This window comes from Ambystoma mexicanum, chromosome 4q (genome assembly GCF_040938575.1).
Source record: "Ambystoma mexicanum isolate Mex_15411 chromosome 4q, UKY_AmexF1_1, whole genome shotgun sequence".
In the NCBI taxonomy this organism is placed as follows: Eukaryota; Metazoa; Chordata; class Amphibia; order Caudata; family Ambystomatidae; genus Ambystoma; species Ambystoma mexicanum.
In genome coordinates this window covers 54,551,422-54,569,970 of record NC_090928.1, presented here as the reverse complement: position 1 = coordinate 54,569,970, position 18,549 = coordinate 54,551,422, and the positions used below count along the sequence as shown (strand labels likewise).

Sequence of the window (18,549 nt, the reverse complement as noted above, 5' to 3'; positions counted from 1 at the left end):
AGCGTGGAAAGATGGGGGACAGTCTGGGAGACCCTGAAAGTGGTCACTAGGGGAGAAGTTATGGCTGGGGCAGGGGATGTTTGGATACAACTGAAAACGGCACTTGAGGCCCTGGAAAGTAGAGTAAGGGAACTAGAAACAACACAACCTACATGGGAAGTCACTTCGAGTGCCCTTCATGAGGCCCGCAATGAACATCAAACTATTTGGGAACATTATCCAAGTTTGATTACGCAACCAACACTGCATGCACCCATGCAGAGGGAGACAAATCAGGATGCTCCTTGCCTGGCTTTGCCACAGAGAACATCCCAAAACACTAGTTACCTTACTGAAAGATGAATGCGGGGAATCACGGAGGGCGCAGGGCGCAATCAGCAATAAATGATATATTTGCCACTTTTTACGCTACACTATATAGCCACAATACCTGCGTCCCAGCAGACGAAATAGAGGAAGCCTTCACCGAAATTACACTCCCTACGTTTACTACCAACCAACAGGACCTCGTGGACCAACCATTCACCCTACAAGAATTACATCTGCCTCAGGGAAGGCTCCAGGTAGTGATGGTTTACCTTTCGTGTTTTATAAAACATACCAAAGCACAGTAGCCCCGACACTCCTGAAGGTCTTTGAAGAGACCTTTGAGACTGGAAAGCTTCCGGACACGATGAGGAAAACTTGGATAGTTCCCATCCTCAAGCCAGGGAAACCTGGGGGGAAACCTGCAGAAACTTGCCGACATGTGCGATTCATACAGGAAATTGGCTATGCTAAATTGCAATGTAAAACTGCTAATGATGATGCTGGCATCCCAACTCCGACAATGTACATCCGGACCAAACCGGATATGTCCCGGGGCGCAATACTACCCTGAACCTCTGCAGGCTACAACATGTAGTCGAGCAGACAAATAGCCACACAGAACACTATGTGGTAGCATTGTTTGATGCAGTTCAAGCTTTTGATTTTGTTTATTGGGAATGGATCGAGGCCGCGTTAAAATATTTTGGGTTTGGGGCACATTTTAAATGATGGGTCAAGATAATTTACACTTCCCCTACAGCTAGAGTCAGAACAGGGCGTTATATATTTAGACACTGGGACATCCAGAGAGGGACTCACCAGGGCTGTCCTCTTTCTCCAATGCTTTATATTCTAGCGTTAGAACCTATAGCTGTATACCTTAGGCAGGAGTACCTTGGAGCTGGGATACGTACAGGCAATCTCACGCACCTGCTTTCATTATACGACGACGACGTCCTACTCTACTTATGGCAACCGCACCACAACCTCGCTTTAATTTTAAAAATATTGGATAACTTTGCAAGATACTCTGGGTTCACATTTAATAAGCAAAAATCATGCCTTTTCCACCTGGCAAAGCTAAATGATACTAAGCTAACCCAGACATTAGATTGGGGATTGAAGTGGGAACATGACTCATTCCGGTACCTGGGCATAAAGATAGCGCATACCCCAGAACACGCACACGCACTAAATACACTAAGAGCAGTGGAGGGAGTACAACATTCTATGGTATTCTGGACCAAACTGGACCAAACTGCCTCTCTCGCTTATGGGCAGGGTGGCCATCACAAAGATGATCATACTGCCACATTTGTTATACGGGTTCACTAATGTCACCTATTGTGCATCCTCTTCTCAAGAAACCCACAGCTGATTCTTCTTGTCTCACTATCGCCCAATTTCCATTACTCCCTTTCTGGGCAAACCTCTGGAAAAGCTGCCCATCTCTCAGCTTAACATTCATTCCGTTTCTTTTTTTTTTGCTCTCTCCATGTCCACCAGTCTGGCGTCAGAGCTACCAGAAGCATGGAAACTGCACTCCTGAACATCTGTGAAGATCTGCTCTCCAACCTTGACTCTAACATTCCCTCTGTCCTTATCCTACTCGATCTCTCTTCTGCTTTTGACACTGTCAACCACACCATCCTGTTCAACCGTCTCTGTGATAACCTGGGTATGTCTGATCTGGCTCTGGCCTGGCTGACCTCTTTCCTCTCCAATGGACCCTCCCAGGTCAAACTTGGGTCTTTCCTATCATCTATCTTTCTCTCTACCTGCGGTGTTCCCATAACCTCTCGCCCTGGCTTTTCATCCAATACCTGGCAACTCTCGCCTACTATATTGCCATTTTCTCCTCAAATTTCCAGTGCTATGCTGACAACACTCAACCCATTTTCAGGCTGCCCTCAGCCAGCTCCTCTTCCTCTCTCATCTCTGATTGCCTAACTGCCATTCAAAATTGGTGTGCCGCAAATGATCTTTGTCTGAATGCCAGCAAGACTGAGATCCTCCTCATCGGCACACCTTCACCTTCCTTTCCCCTCACTCTATGGCCAGCCTCCCTTGGCCCTCCTCCTACCCCCACCTGCTAGGCCAAGAACCTCAGGGTCATCTTTGACTCCACACTTTCCTTCTCCGCCCACATCTCTGATGTCTCTAACAAGTCAAACCTCCTACTGCAACTCCTCAGTGGTACTCTGCCTTTCCTCTCCTTCCCCCAGAAGCTCACTGTCTCCCAAGTTCTGGTTCTCTCTAGGTTGGACTATTGTAACAGCCTCTTTCTCTCTGCCCTTTGCAACTAATCCAGGACAGGACTGCCAGAAATGTCCTTGGACTTAAGCCCTGGGATCGTACCTCTCCAATTCTAAAATCTCTCCATTGGCTCCCAGTGGATGCAAGGATTAAATTCAAAACCCTCTGCATTGTCCACAAGGTTCTCTGGGGCCTGGCCCAAAATACCTTCAGCTATCCCTCCGCAAATACCTCCCTTCTCGAGCCCTTCGCTCCTTTATCTCTAACTCCCTCAGGGTTAGTCGTTTTTCAAAGAAACCAGCTGGGGTTAGATTCCTGTCTGCGGCTGGGGCCTCCCTCTGGAACAAACTGCCTGCTGCTCTAAAACTTGAGGAGAACCATCTCTGGTTCCGGAAGCACCTCAAGAACTTCCTCTTTGCTTCTGCCTTCGCCCCACCCCCTCCCCTGCTGATCTGTTCTCTCTTGGCAGTGTGCACCTGGCCACCCTCTGTCCTCCGTCCCCGGTACCTGCTCACCCTGCCACCCTCCCGCACTGTCTCCAGGCCACCCCTTGCATTGGGGTTTGTATCTGTTCGCATACAAACCCCGCCTTTTTTTCGTCCTACCCTGACTGCTGCCTTTAACCCAGCACTTGCCACTTGATGGCTGCACTACCATTGTGTGTTGCCTTTATTATTTATTACTTATTTATTATTATTTATTACTATTTATCTTTTCTCCTTTGCTCTGCACTTTCCACTCCTCCCCCTTCCATGCACTTTTCCCCTCCCCCTCTTCCATGCACTTGCATGTTCTCAATGTCACTGGGCCTAGTAAGATCGTTTTGTTCTCCCCTGCTCCCCTCCCTTGCCTTGTTGCGCTCTGAAACACTTGTGTACCAGCGCGATAGAAATAAGATATCAATACAATTCAATTCAATATTGTATTGCGACTTACTTTTTTAGGAAATTAGAAACCATGCTTAGAGCATTTCTGTGGGGACCCAAGAGACATAGGGCCTCATTACAAGTCTGTCGGTCTGGATTTAACGGTTCCAGTAAAACCGTACCGGCAACGTTTACCGGACTGGCTCATTTTGACCTGCGATCCCGGAAACACCATCACTTCGAAACCACTCCCGCACAGACAACACACCCGGAAAATGCGTCGGCGGATACAGTGCGTCCACACCCCCCGTTAGCTGCAACATGAAACACTGTGCACATTACGAGTGGCACGGACACGGAAACATTGCCACCAAAATAGCAGAATCACTGTGATCACCGTGGCGGTACCACCGCCACCGCAGAGATGGCGGTAAACAGTGACAGGTGAGTTGAATCAGGCCACAGGTGCACCAAATGAGCCCAGCTGCACCCAGCAGGCCACTGGCAGCCTACAAAAGGGCCACACACAGGCCAACTTCAGACACAACCATGCAGGCAGCCGCTGTAGCAGCATTGGGCTTGGGGCTATTGAACCTACAGGCAGCAGCGCACATAGCGGCAGTCATGCAACAGAGGAGGAGGAGGAGGCAGAGGCAGAGGTGGCGCAGGCAGTAGATAGCACACCCGGCACCCATACCAAACCCAGATGTGCAGCTGGCACGACCCCGCAGGCAGCCGCAATACCCTGCATCAGGGCCTCACATTGGCATTCGGACGGCAATCCCGCACCTGCTGAAGGTGGTCTCAGTGCTGCATTTCCTAGGAACTGGAACATATCAGCACACTGGGCCCCATTACGAGTCCGGCGGTAACCGTGCCGGAATTTCTGGCAGGTTACCGCCAGACTCATATTACCATTCCGCCTCCGTGATTGCCGGAATCACCGGGGCATTACAACCCCAGTGACCCGGTAACTCCGGAGGGGGAATTCTGTTAATCCCATAGGACTCCATGGGAATGGGGAAGTGGAAACACCGGCACCATGCTGTAAAGGTGCCTGTGTTTCCATGTCCGCCTACAGGCGGGTGGTGTTAAACCCGCCAGGTCAGACCTGCAGGACTTGTAATCAGCCGGTCCCGAAAGAACAGTGGTGGCGGATTTACCACCACCGTTCTTTCTGGACCGGCTGACTCATAATGAGGCCCACTGTCAGTGAGCTGCACGAGCTGTCACAACCGTGTTTTTCAAGGATACTCAACCAGGTACTGGATGCTCTGCTGCGCCGTGCGTCGGAACACATTGCCCTCCCCCGTACCCCTGGCCAGGTTTATGCCACCAAGATGGCCTTCCATGCCATTGCTGGGATGCCAAATTGCATTGGTGCATTAGACTGCACCCACATAGAGCTGACAGTACCACGTGCAATGGAGTTGGTGTACCGCAATAGGAAACAATACCACTCACTAAATGTACAGATGGTATGTGACGCTGTACAAGTGATAACCCATTGCTGTGCACGTTTCCCAGGGTCGACACATGACTCAATGGTCCTGCGGAATTCCACATTGCCACGGGACATGGAACGCTATGCTGGACAGAGCACATGGCTATTGGGTGAGTACAACTGCCAATGCATGACCCCTTTGAAAGGGGGGGGGGGGCGGCGGCCAGGGCAATGAGCTGTGTGTCTGGGTTGCTACATCTGCCAATGCATGACCCCCTGACCTATGCAACGGACAGTCGCCACACCCCACACATTGCAACGCTTCACAATACAGATGGCCACAGTGTACCTGTACGGACCCTGCCAAAGGAGACGCACAACCAAGATATGTCGTAGCACCACAAGCAAAAATGAAATGAGGGAGTGAGTCCCCCCACCCATCCAATGCAGCTTTGCCCCCACAATGCACATGATGAGTGCATATCTGACATTGTGCATCGATCCACGTTATCACAGTGTCCATTGACAGACTGCTCCGCGTGTGTACATCACTGCACAATGCCATACTTACCAACCACAAATGAGCATAAGGCCATCATCTAATCCACAGCGAGTCGTTGACCACTGTCAAAGCGCCAATATGGAAAACAATGACCCAGGAATGGGATTCACCCACTAGTCAGATCAGCGCAATGCCTCATATGAATGCTTCACTAATGGTGCATGAATGAACTGCATCTTATCCACACATGGATGCCACAAACAATGACATTTCCCCTTCCTTCCCATTCCATGTAGGTGATGGAGGATATGCACTCACGCCATGGCTGATGACGCTGATACGGAGGGCAAGGAACAGGCATGAGGAGTCCTACAACAGGGCACACATTTGCACACGTGGCATGATCGAGAGGACATTTGGTTTACTGAAGGCCAGGTTCCACTGCTTGAGCAGATCGGGTGGATCATTGCTGTACAAGCCAGTGAAGACAGGTAAAATAGTGGTTGTGTGTGCCATGCTGCACAATCTGTGCGTGCTCAGCAACGTCCCTCTGCCCCCAGACACAGAGGATGATGATGAAGTGAATGATGAAGACGACGATGGTGATGATATGGATGCACTCCCTAGCAGGGGTGCACAAGATGGATAACATGCACGGGATACACTCATTCGCAGTTTCTTTTGAGACACTCTACATGAACAGCACTGAATGCATTTAATGTAGTACGACAATAAATGGAGTGATTGTAAATCAAATAACGGATGTCCACTCGTCACTTCTATTTGAACAGGGATTTAAAGTTAACAAAGCAGGAAATAATGTGGGATCAACAGTAAAGCTGTACACCTGTGCTCACCCACCTCCCAAACGTACCCACCCCCAAGCAGGCCCCAACACACTACCCCCATAATGGACCTCCCTCACCTTCCAAAGTACCCACCCCCAACCAGGCCCCAACACACTACCCCCATAATGGACCTCCCCCACCTCCCAAACGCACCCACCCCCATACACCCAATGATCCCAAAATGTCTTGACACTATTTCCGGCCGTGCTTATGTGCAGTAGCGTCCTTGCCAGAGGGGCCAGCCAGCCGACTAGAGCGCCTCCGTGGGCTGCCTGTGACAGAACTTGAGGGGGTGGTGCTGGTGGTCGGCACTGGTGGCGTGACAGGTGGCACACAGCCAAAATACTCTTGCTGGGCCACCAACATGGACTTCGCGATGGAGGACATTGTGCTATTGCCTCCCTGACACGGCATGACAAGGTCACAATTGGTGTGGCAAAACAGCCGATGGCCCTGGATAGGAGGCGTACTGATGTGGCAGCGTTTTTGCGTTGCAGCCTCGCCTTCTCCCGCTGCTGCATCCCCTCCTCCCGCTGCTGCATCGCCTCCTCCAACTGCCATTCCACCAGCCATGCAAGGCTGGCCTGCTGTTCTTCCATGCGCTGCATGCGTGCACTTAACTCAGCCATTGAGGGTGTTGGTGACCTCATGGGGATGTGTAGGTCTGGGGGGCTAAACTGCAGGTTCTGGAGGGATGAGAGGTCACCCATGTCATCCACCTACTCCTGTCCTGCATCTTCAGACTGCACGACTGGGGCACTGTCGCCACAGGATGCTGCATCCTCCTCAGTGCACACTGCCTGCTCGATGGTTTCGGTGGCCACAGTGGTGATGGGTGCTACTCGTATGGCAGCTGGCTGTACGGAGTTGGCCACGTGGGTTGGGGCATCCGTGCCTGATGTTGCTGGTGCAGGTGCCTGGGTCCCGGAGGTGGTGGCATCGGCATCCCGGGCAGGACGGCTGCGTCGGTCACATGCGGGTGGACGTGGCGTTGCTTGTTGTGCTGTGCTGCTGTCACTTGGCGTGCGTGTGGGGGAATATAGGGCATGCTGTTAGTTGTGTGGTGGAATTTGATGGGTCCATCACATGCATCACACTGAACGGTCTCTGCCCACTTGCATGTACAGACATTGCACAGGTGATGCACTCAGGTGTGTGTGTCTCAGACTGTACTCAGTCACGCACTGTCTGCATGTCCAGGGGGCATGTCTTGAGTGTGTGTTGCTTGTCGTCTGGGTCATTGGTAGATGCATTGGGTCACTCCTGCCCTGGCTGGGGGGAGGGGGTTCATTGGTAGATGTATTGGGTCACTCCTGCCCTGGCTGGGGGGGGGGGGGTTCACAACCATAGCTTTGCACTCTGTGCACTTACCAGCATCAGCAGGTGGGCATACTCCAACCTCTGCCTCGCTGACGCCCTGTATCGCCTCGAGGTGCAGGATACTGCTGCACCGCTCCTCCCACGACTGGAGTTTTAATGGCGATGCTGGGCCTCCACCGGTGCCAGTGCTGTGCTGGAGGTGTGCAGCAATGGGATTCCGCACTCACAGCCGTAGGTCATCCCACCTTTTGTGGCAGTCCTTTACAGTGTGTATGGTCACCCCAACGGCTGTGCACCTGCGTGCAGCTTTTGCCCAGACCTCCTTACGGTGTTGCTGGGTACTGTGCTGCTGGACTGCGCTGAAAAGCATGTCTGCATTGCCTAAAATGTGCTCCACAAGCACTGTGAGCTGTGCCTCACTGAACCTCTGCTTGTGCTGCCTTGTAGCAGGGATACGGGATGCCATTGTGATGGTTGGTTTTTCCAACTGAAGGAGGTGATGTGGCCTGTGGTCTGTGAGGATGGCAGTGGATTGTGGTTTAAGTAATGGCCGCCTCTCTCTTTCTGGTTTTCCCGATCACAGTGTTTCCACTTCCGGTAATTCCGTGTCCGTGTCGGAGGGGGCGGTCGTGGAAATTACACTGCTGTTTTTGGCGGTATGTCCGTGTCCGTGGGTGTTTCCGTGCCGGTGGTGACACCGTTTCCACATTGTTCTGGTGCGCACGACTGACAAGCCGTAATCGGCCGTTGATTACGCAAGCTTGCGGTCACAGAAATGGTGTTATTGTCGTCACGGAATCAACGGATTACGGACCGTCGAACTCGTAATGAGGCCCATATACTGGTCACACCAATATTGACACTCACCTTTGAACAAGGCGGTGTACAACTACCCAACCTAGAATACTACTATTTAGCGGCACAACTTAGCTTTACTGCCAAATGGCTAACAGACGAACCCAACACTGAGCATACTTTGCTAGAGGCCCTGATCCACCCAGCGCGATTGCAAGATGCTCTTTGGCATCCTTTGAGCAGGCAGGCACCACACCTACTACTGTTGACGCTGGGCAGACAAATTTGGCAATGGACCATGAGAATTCTATGGCTCACACATCCATACTCCTCACACAGATCTTTACTGGTTAACACACAATGGGACCTGCAGGAACTGAAGGCGGCACTGTGCTGGGAGGATGTTGGCATTGCAACATGGGGAGATATGTATGACAATGGTGCTTATAGAGAGTTCCTAGACCTCATTCAAAAGGAGGGTCTCCCGAGAGGGCTGTTCCCAAGGTGCTAAACACGCCTGGCCTAACTGGCCGGTGGAACCACAACCACATATGCTCCTTACACTTATGTACGAATTAGAAGACGGATGGAGACCAATGTCCCCAATATACAAGGCCTTGGTTGACAGCACGATCATAGACCAGAACAAGCTCAGAGCCAAATGGGAGGTGGATCTGGGGGAATAGTTCACGCATGGGCTTTGGCAGTGGGTGCTCAGTCATGGCAAACATGTCTCGCGCAACGCTAGATTTCAACTCCTACAGATTAATCTCCTTCATCGTACTTACTTGACTCCAGCTAGGGTTGCCAAATTTAACAAGGATGCAGCTTCCACTTGTCCGAGATGCAACCAGGTTGATGCTCACTGTTAGGAAAGATTTCATAATCATATGTAATTTCCCCTCCATGTGTCAACCCCCAAACTTTTTGCTGCTGTTTATACACCATTGACTGACTTTGCCAGAGAAGCACAGCCTTCAGCTGCACTCCTCTGGGCTTTCGCTCACTTCTTATGGGGAAACTGACATGCCCTTATGACAGTCAGTACTGGGAGACTTTGTTTCCCTTAGTCCTTTCCTCATGTTGCAGCTTTTGTGCAACATGTAACAAGTGTGCAATGTATCGTACCATACAGCACACTTGGGTCTCTAGTCATTTCCAGGCCTTAGAAACGCTTGCTGGACTTTTTATGAACTGTGCAGATGTGTCATGGACAGGACTGGTGGCAGCTATCTTTTCACATTATTTTTAACTCTTTCCTGCCATGTTAACTGCGTTAACCGCGTTTGGCACAAATAGGTGGCCTGGCTCCAAAATGGCCATGCCACGAGGTTCTTTGTCCTGTCCTTTGGCCATCTTGCCCCTTCACCTTTCCCAGGTCGAGCCGACCTGGGTCAGTCCTTATTTGGTCATGCACTTTCCCGCGAATCCCAATGCTCTCGTGGGCTTCTGCATGCCTTGCGTGTGTGCCTCCAGGATGTGGGCTGGGATGTCTGATCCCAATACACATCCGGCATGCCAGAGAGTCTGGAGTGCCCTGAATGCCTGGGACCACTGTGGTCCATAATTGGTCCACGTTTGGAGTGTGTGTTTGTGAGCAGATCTCCCATTGGGTCCTCTCCGTTTTGGCACGAAGGAAACTTTGGATAAGAGGAGGCTGAAAACACCACTACCATGTCGATCTCCTGAGTTCACACCGAACAAAGGATAGGAGCCAAGTATCCTGCAACACGAAGCCAAGTCGAAGAAACGCTGCTGACCCGCTGGAAGGTTTGGCACCCTGAGCCCGCTGTCGTCCCGTGGGACCCCTCTGCATCTGGTCGTCCTAGAAGGTCTGCGAAGATGCTTCGACCCATTGGAATAGTGGGACCAACTATTCTCGGCACCTTCATCAAACCCTGCAAGTAAGCTTTCTCAGAAGTGTCCCTGGGCCAACCAGTGGACTGACCAGCTTACCCAGTTGTTTTGCTCTGTCATTGCCGCCGTTTTGAGGAGGCCCTCGAAACTTGCTATACTGCTAGCTCTGTGTCCACGGCACCCTCACACCGAATTTCGTACACTTGGCATTCCCAGGTCTTAAGCGAGACGAGTGCGCCAGGACCGGAGTAAACGCGGTTACCGTGTTGCCCTGCCACGGCAACGACCTGTGCAAGTTCGCTGCATTTGTGACCCTCTTGCCCCTGAAGCCTGCTGCAGTGAAACTGGGTCGATTTGTCCTCCCAGAGCGGAGAAATCGCCACTGTCCCGTTTGGGAATCATCGCTGTATCTTGGGAACTACAAGGTGCCGAGCCATCCGTTTTGCCGCATTCGAACCTGCCAGCAAAGTGGACTGAACTGGCGAAGTTTGGGTTTGCCTGCGTTGGGGACCAGTGAGTACTCCTTACCCCAACTGGTGGCCCCTAGCGCAGGAGCCCACTTTTACGCATGAGTGGCCCCTGAGGGCCCCTTTCCTTTCCACAGCTATTGCAAAATAGCGACTCAATCCCGCACTCTCAAACTGCCTCTACCTTCAAGTGGAGGTCCTCCTTGAATAGTGGGAACTTGTTCTGCATCGCCTCATCCACCTTCCTGAGCTGCTAGAGACCCTTGAAGAGACCCTATCCTGCCCATTGGCACAAGCGCATGCATGTACCGTTGAGCACAAGGCTCCTCTCTTCGTAGGGCTTGGCTAGGTGTATTATTGATGTGGAACTGGGTCTAATGATTACCTGCACTACCTGTTTCCTTCCCCTCTAGGTTGTCAACATATTTCGTGCATTTAACCCTTTGGACCCCAATGGTCTTGTATATATATTGTATGGATTTTGATGTGTTGGTTTACTTAGTGTTGCTGTGATTCTTTTGCTATGGTCTGTTATAAAGGCCTTGTTATAAATGTGTCTATATTTTTAATATAAAACCTGTCTGGAGTAATTTGTAAGTGTCCTTGCTCTGTGGGCTCACTGAGGTCCTTCAGTCACCCTCACCCCTCCTGAGACTTAGTCTTGACCTCCTGCCATAGCTACCCTGATTGGTCTGGCTTGTCTAGAGGTTACCCTGTTCCAAGAAACTAGGTTGGCCTTCTGAACCTCTGTCCCACCAGGTCAGAGTTCAGAAATCCTTTTTAACACTCACATAATGCACATGTTCTGGGAATGTGTCTCTGTGGACTAGAATTAAATGTCCCTTTGAAAGCGCAGGGATCACTAGATACAAATGGACGCCGCAGGAATGTATACTAGGCATGTCCGCTAGAAACATTAAACATAAGCACATCACTAGTTTCATGGACTTGGCTAATATACTGGTAAAAGGTGTGAGCCTTGACCTGGAAATCGAACAAGGGCCCAAAATGTGAAATATGGCTAAAAGAAATGCAGCGCTGGTGCACGGCTGAGACAACAGCCTGGGGACGTGCTATTGATGTGCACGGAGGGGAGGTGGGGCTCCTCTTTGAAGCCTGGAAGGCGTTGGTTCATACAGCTCTCTACCCGGGCTTTAAGTGGGCCGGGGCCCACCAGGGCTGGGCCCCGGCAGGCTCCGAAATTTCGTTTTGAGGCGGGGCCCTGCCGGGGCCCACTAATCTCCCCGGGCAGCCCCGGCCACTACACGAAAAGGCATTTTTTTCTACAGCCTGAAGCTCTCGCTCGTGTGCGAGAGCTTCAGGCTTCAGAAAAAAATTTCTTTCAGCTATAATGGTGGCGCCGCAGCTGCGAGGCATCCCTTTAATCAAGGGATGCACGTGGGCCGGCGCCACCATTATGGAGAAACGTGAGGCCGCTAGAAGCAGAGTCCTTGCTTTCTAAATACTGAAGCTCCCGCGGATTCGCGGGAGTTTCAGTCTTTAGGAAAAAGGCCTCTGCTTCCAGTGGCCTCACCCTTTCAGCCTTAATGGTGACGCTGCCCCTCCCCAGCTGGCGAGGGGCAGCACCACCATTAAGGCTGAATAGGGAGGCGCTGTCCCCTGCCAGGCAAGCCTATACAAAATAAATGCAGAGATCGGCATCCTCTCCCCCATAGGGGAGAGGGTGTTAATCTCTACAAAAGGCTGCCTGGCAGGGGTGCCAGTAGCCCATTGAGCCGGGGCTCGTCAAGGGGGCGTGGCCTAACGGCCCATCAAGACCCCGTTGTTAGGCCACGCCCCCTCGATGGGCCCCGGCTCGATTTGTAGTGCCACTTAAGGCACTGTCTCTACCCATCGGATAACAAACCACTGTGAATTGTAGCAGCGTTGGATGTTGTGTGTTGGTCTTCATTATAGAACTTGACAGCGGTAGAACACTCTTTACTCCCTTCTCTCCCACGCAGACTGTAATTTTCAGTGTTAATGCTCTACATGTCATGAGAGGCAAATTTGACAGGGAACGGCAGGAATAAGCAGCATGTGTACAAGACTGGTTGGTTACTAGTTCTTTTTGGTTGGTTTCTTTTTTTCAATCTTTTGACCCCCTCCAACTTTAGTTACCCCTCTCTTTCTTCTGTTTCCTTTCTTTTTTTGTTCACACTGCTTAGAATTATTGGCTTGTTCTACTCCGCAATGTCATTGATAATTGGAATGACATCTTATACCTGTACCTGAAATGCCAATAAACCACAAAAAAAAGAAATAGGGTGCTGTAATACCTGGCCATGCGCTCCTGCATCTCTTCCGTTCGAGTGAGTCTCTGTCCCTTTTCGTCATTGACCACCACTATTGTGTTTTGTCTCTGTGCTTCCCTCAGTAGGCGAGCCAATAAATGATCAGCCTTGCTTGCTTTGGCCTCATGAAGAGCAAATCACTCTCGGGTTTCTTAGTTCTGAGTATTTCCAGTTGTCCAACCGCTGCCCTGTATGCCCTAAGCGTTTTCCTAGTAGGACCGTCCGCCATTTTCTGGTGTGCTTCCTCCTCTTTCCCCTCCAGTTGGCCTTCTAGAGCCCTCATCTTTTTCTCTCTCTGTGCCTTTTGTGCTATGAATGTCCCCCTCATCTTTGCTTTGAAGGCATTCCACCCAATGCTTTTGTTCGTCTGCGAGCTTTTGTTCAGCTCGAAAAATGTCTTCATTTTGTCCCCTATCTCTTCCCTCTGCACCAGGTCTCTCAGTAGTTCCCCCGGGAGCTTCCATTTCCATACTCCTGGACTTTGATTTGGGGTGTTCAGGGTCATGGAGAACACTTTATGATCTGCAATTCCCAGGGGTCCTACCTCTACCCCCTCTACTCTCCTCAGTAGATGTGCATAGACCAATATATAGTCGATCCTGGATTGCGTGCCATGTACCCTGGACAGGAATGTGTGTCCCTCTTTTCGTCCCTTCAGTGTCCTCCAGACAGCTTTCAACCCCAAACTCGCAAATTTCTCTCTCAGCTGGGGGGATGCCACTGCCCGCCCCACCCCCAGCCCTTAATCTGCGTTCTGTCTTCTCCCTTTCTCCATGCTGTGTTGAGATCCTCCATTAGGATTATGTCCCCTTTGCGAACTCTTCCACCGTCCTCAGGAGGTCCCCTAAAAAATGCTCTTGGCCTATATTGAGTGCGTATGCTGATACTATGGTATACTCTGTTCCGCTGTGCTTCCCTTTGATGAGTATGAACCTCCCCGCTGTGTCCCGTAGGGTATCCGCACTCTGAAATCCATGTTGTTCCTAAAAGCAATTCTACCCCTCCTGCTTTGGTGGGGCCTGACGCATGGAACACCTGAGAGAATCCCCTGAGTTTGAGACATCCTTCATCCTGCTTCAGGAGATGGGTCTCCTGCAAGGCCAGGACCACCGGTCCCGTTGCCTTTGTGAATCCCTCCAATTTTTTCCTTTTGAGAGGTGTGTTGAGCCCTCTCACATTGTGTGTCATACACTTGAACTTAGTTGGTCTCTCCCACCTCTGCCCCTCCTGTCCTATTCCCTGGCTGGCCCTTTCGCACCTGTGCAGCGTTACTCCCTGTCCTCCCTGTCCTCCCCTTCCAACCTCACTCCCACCTTACCCTCTGGTTGCCTTGACTGCTTGCTGCCTCTCCCCTCCCGCCCCCTACCTCACCCCCTCACTCCCCACCCAAACTTTGGAGTGAGCCTAGCCCTACCTTCCGTTTCCTTGCCCCACTACCCCCATCCCTCGGGTGCCTCCACCCTTACTGGTTCCAATCTGTTTTCTAGTGCCTGCTCCCATTGCCCTTTTCATACTCCAGGTGTCCACCACCTCCTTTTAACTCCCCTTTTGGGCTTTGCAGTGACATCAGTGTCCCTCATTGCTTTTAGCTTCTTCTGCCACCTCCCCCCCCTCTCGGGGTCGGGCCTCTCAATGATCCCCTCCTTCTACGGCATTCCCCCACAAGAGACCATTCCCATGGTCTAGGTCTGGCTCTCTTCTCCAGTGCTGGGAGTTCCTCCCCCGCTGAGCCCTCAGCTATGTCCAGCTGGATGATATCTGCTGCTTCTTGTGGTGAGGTTACCCGCTTCTGGACTCCCTTCCACTCAAGCAGGAGTCCAAATGGGAAGGTCCACTTATACTTAATGTTCTTTCTGGTCAACTCTCTCAGTATAGGGCCAATCTGTCTTCTTTTGGTTAGCGTGCTGCTCGTCAGGTCCTGGAATAGTGCTATCTCCTGTCCTTGGTGCATCACTGGTTCTTGTTGCCTAGCTGTTCTGAGCACCGCTTCTTTTTGCCCAAATCTTGCAGATGCCGCTAGGACATCCCGTGGCCTGGCTTTGGGGCCCCTATTCAGCCATCCCACCCTATGGATCCGATCCAGTTCCACTGCTTCCGGGTTCTCACCCCGCAGTAGGTTTGCAAATATTTTCTGCGCTTCCCCCTTCAGATCTTTATCCGTTATTGATTCCGGCAGTCGCTTTATCCTAATGTTGACTCTTCTGAACCTATTCTCTAGGTCCTCCAGCTGTAACTCCAAATTTTGAGTGGCCACATTCAGGCGCTCAATCGCCTCACTGTTCACTGAGACATCTTTGCCGACTTCCTATAGGCACCTTTCTAAGAGGTCTGTTAGTTCCCCTAATTGTCCAATCTCATGCCTCATCTCCCCCAGCGCTGAATTGAGGTCTGTTCTCATCAGTTTTAACTGATCCTGAAATGTTTGAGCAAGGGTGCCTTGCAGTGTGAGCATTTTGTCACAGAACTCCTGTTTTGTCATCAGTGCTCTGCCCTTCTCCACCTCCTGTTCCACTCGGTCCTTGGAGCGGTCGGCACTCCCCTTGCCCTGTTCTCTGGGCTCCAATGCCAGCCACATCATAGGGAGAGTGCCCAGGCTGGCCTCTGTGGGTGGGGCTGCTTTCGCTTGTTGGCCTTTCGCTTTAGAAGTCATTGAGGGCCGAGGGGGCGGTCTCCTTTCTCGCGTGTTATCTAGTTGGGTGTTCCTCCGGTTGTTTAAGCTCCAGGTGAGCTTTTCCCACTCTGCGGAGTCCTCCCCCTCCGCTCCCTGGGAGTCCTTCCCCCTTTCCCTTCTCTTTGCGCCCTTCTCAGTCTCTCTTGCCTTGACTCCTGCTCTGACACCCTTGTCTTCACGCACTCTCCTGGGACCTCTTCTGGTTGAGTCCCCCGTGCATTGCTCGGTGATCCCTCAGTGGTTTTTGCAGGCTGTCTCCCCCTCTCCGTCCTTTCCCTCCACTGGGGGGTTATGTGTATTTCCCTTCTTCGGTGGGTTCTAGCCCCCCATCGGTGATTGTGTGGATGCTGGTCCCCACACCCGGATCCTGGGGATTGCCTTCCCGCTGTGTACAGAGTTTCCTGGCGCCGGTCTCCTTGGTCTTCACTGCACCCTCTTATTTTCCCTGCTTTTTTGGCAGTCCCTCTGATTGTCCCTTTGGGCCTCTGTCTGGTCACACCTGCCCCTTACTTCACCTGGGGCCCCTTTCCCAGGCACCCCTAACTTGGTGTGCTTGTCTCTTCTTGGGGCCCCTCTGTCCTGGTGCCTTTTTTATTGGTGCTTGTTTGCCCTTGCTCTCCACACACTCACCATATTCCTCATGTCCACGCTAAGCATGTGCAATTAAATCAGGGGCACAGCTTCTGCCCTTGCGCTCCTCCCGTTGATGAGCAGCCCGCTCTTGACGACCCCGTGCCTGCCTCCTTGTTGGTATGAGTGGTCCCTTGTTTGTGCTTCTTGCAGATTTTAGTCGAGACCGCCTTTACTACGTGGGCCGCCCATGGAGGGATTAATATCTTTTCCAACTCCCTGCCTGTCTCCTTACTTGGGCGTGCCGGGTCGGTTCTTCCCCGGTCTCTCCTCAGGGCCTGGGTGCGTGCCCCTCCTGTGTCACTGGTGCCATGGGGGGCCGAGCTTGGGACTCCGCTCCTCCTGTCAACGTGCTCCCGTGGCCTCCGGGCATGCTTGCCTCCTCCCTGCTGCCCAGTGTTGCTGTTTGCCACCAGCCCCCTCAGTGGCAGAGCGGGCTGGTGACCTCCTTACCTAGCTGATGGGGTGGAGGGAGCTGCCCTCGGCACTTTATTCAGTGCCTCTCCTCTGCTACGTTTGGTCCCAATGCCGGGTGCGCTGGGCTTCCAGTCCTCGCCCGCTGGGACCCTGTGGCTCTTCCCCTCTGATTTCCCACTCCTCTCCTCCCGCAGAGTGTGCCTTCCCGCTTAAGCTGCTACTGCCACGGTGCTGGGTCTCTTCCTGCCCGAGCCTGCCCTGGAGCGGGGGGCCTGGATGCTGTAGTCCTCTCGACCTGCAACGTACTTCCCGGGCTAGCCTAGTAGGGGGACCAGGGCCTCCTTCACTCCCCCTTCCCGCGGCACCTGCTGTCTCCCCTTCAGCACCCTGCGGGGGATCTATCCCTCAGTCAGCCGGCGTGCTTTGCTACGCTTCACACCTTTTGCGCCTCTGTGCCTCCTTTGTGCTGCCTCCTTCCCAGAGAGTGCTCTCTACTCCTGGAGGGTGAGCGCCTCCTTTTCCCCTGCTTTATGTGCCGTCGGGGGTTAAGGGGGTGGAATATGCTGTGGTTCGTTCTGCGGCTCAGGAGCAGCAGGCGACACGTCACCTTGTGTCGGTGGCCATTTTGGAATCCCCCATTCCTTCTTGATGGAGTCAGGCTACCGACCCCTCTCCACACCCTTCCCCACACCTCCATCCTCTCCTCTAAGTCCTCCTTATACCCGCAAGATAATTATTTCTTGACCTAAAAGAAGAGGACTTTCAGCTTTTTGGTATTTCTTATAGGCACCGTTCAAATAATAGAAATTCTGTACCAAGAAGAACAGCATTTGGGAATCCTGCGTAACTATCATTGGCAGTTTCAGATCTTATGGCAGGACATTGATGGATCTAAAAGGGTAGAAGTCCTCCCTGCAGACACAGGTAGTTTGTGACAGCACCCCAGGTTGCAGCTCCTCAAAGGTGACTATATCCACTCTCATGGCTGTCCTCTTTCTCCTGGAATCTAATAGTGCTTGGACCAGCAACCCTTGGACCATTACCGGTATATGGAATTTCCACTCTGTTACCCCTGAGCTATGGCTTGGCTCAGGATGTCCGTTAGGTGTTCCGGGTTACTCTGGTGCATTTGATTGTAATTACATGCAAGTGTTTTTGCCTTGAGAGAACACAGCAAGCAGTAGTAACAATATATCAGCATGGGTTTATAAAAAACATTATGAACATATTTAATGTTTAATTATCATGCTTTTCAGCATGCTATGATAATAATTGTGACAACAAAAAAGCAAAAACTATTTTTCTCTGAAATATTTCTACATAAGTAATCTGGGATATGCTTTTTGTTACACAGTGAGAGTGAGGATGCCCCCTCAATTAGGTACATTAACAAGGCTACAACCGAAAGCAGGTACTGTCAAATTTGTTTTTTTTCTCTGCATTGTTTTGTGAAATCACAGCTGTTATTAGGGTTTGAAGTCGTGCTTTTTAAGAATTTTGCAAAATGACTGCATTCCGGAAGGATCGGTAACGCAAAGCAATCCGGATGTTATATGGAAATACTGCTGTGCGTAGACCAAATATGTTTCTACAAATAGCTGATTTAAACTGCTACATTTTAAATTCCAACATCAACTATATTACAGTCCTGTGCTATTAGATATGTTGTACCCTGAAGTATTGGGTGCGTGTGAAAGATGTGGCTACGCCTCGGCCACCTTTTTACATATGGCATTTGGATTTGTAAGGGTGCAAAAGTAAGCCTCAGACACAATGGTGGCATATTTGTGGTTTTAAACCTTTATTGATCAAGAAAGGTTTGGAGAAATTCCTCTCTATCCCTAAAACTAAGAGGAGTTTCCCTGCCTCAAGG

The 18,549-nt window shown here is 51.4% G+C and overlaps 1 long non-coding RNA gene across 1 annotated transcript in view; it reads left to right on the top strand.

Annotated features, from left to right (window-relative positions):
• The window catches only part of LOC138468473 (uncharacterized), a 241,543-nt gene extending 223,456 nt beyond the window's left edge, over positions 1–18,087 (top strand). Inside the window, exon 6 of the long non-coding RNA XR_011268268.1 lies at positions 18,031–18,087. This is a non-coding gene — a long non-coding RNA (uncharacterized lncRNA). The remainder of the gene's footprint in view (positions 1–18,030) is intronic.
• Positions 18,088–18,549: the final 462 nt, after the last annotated feature.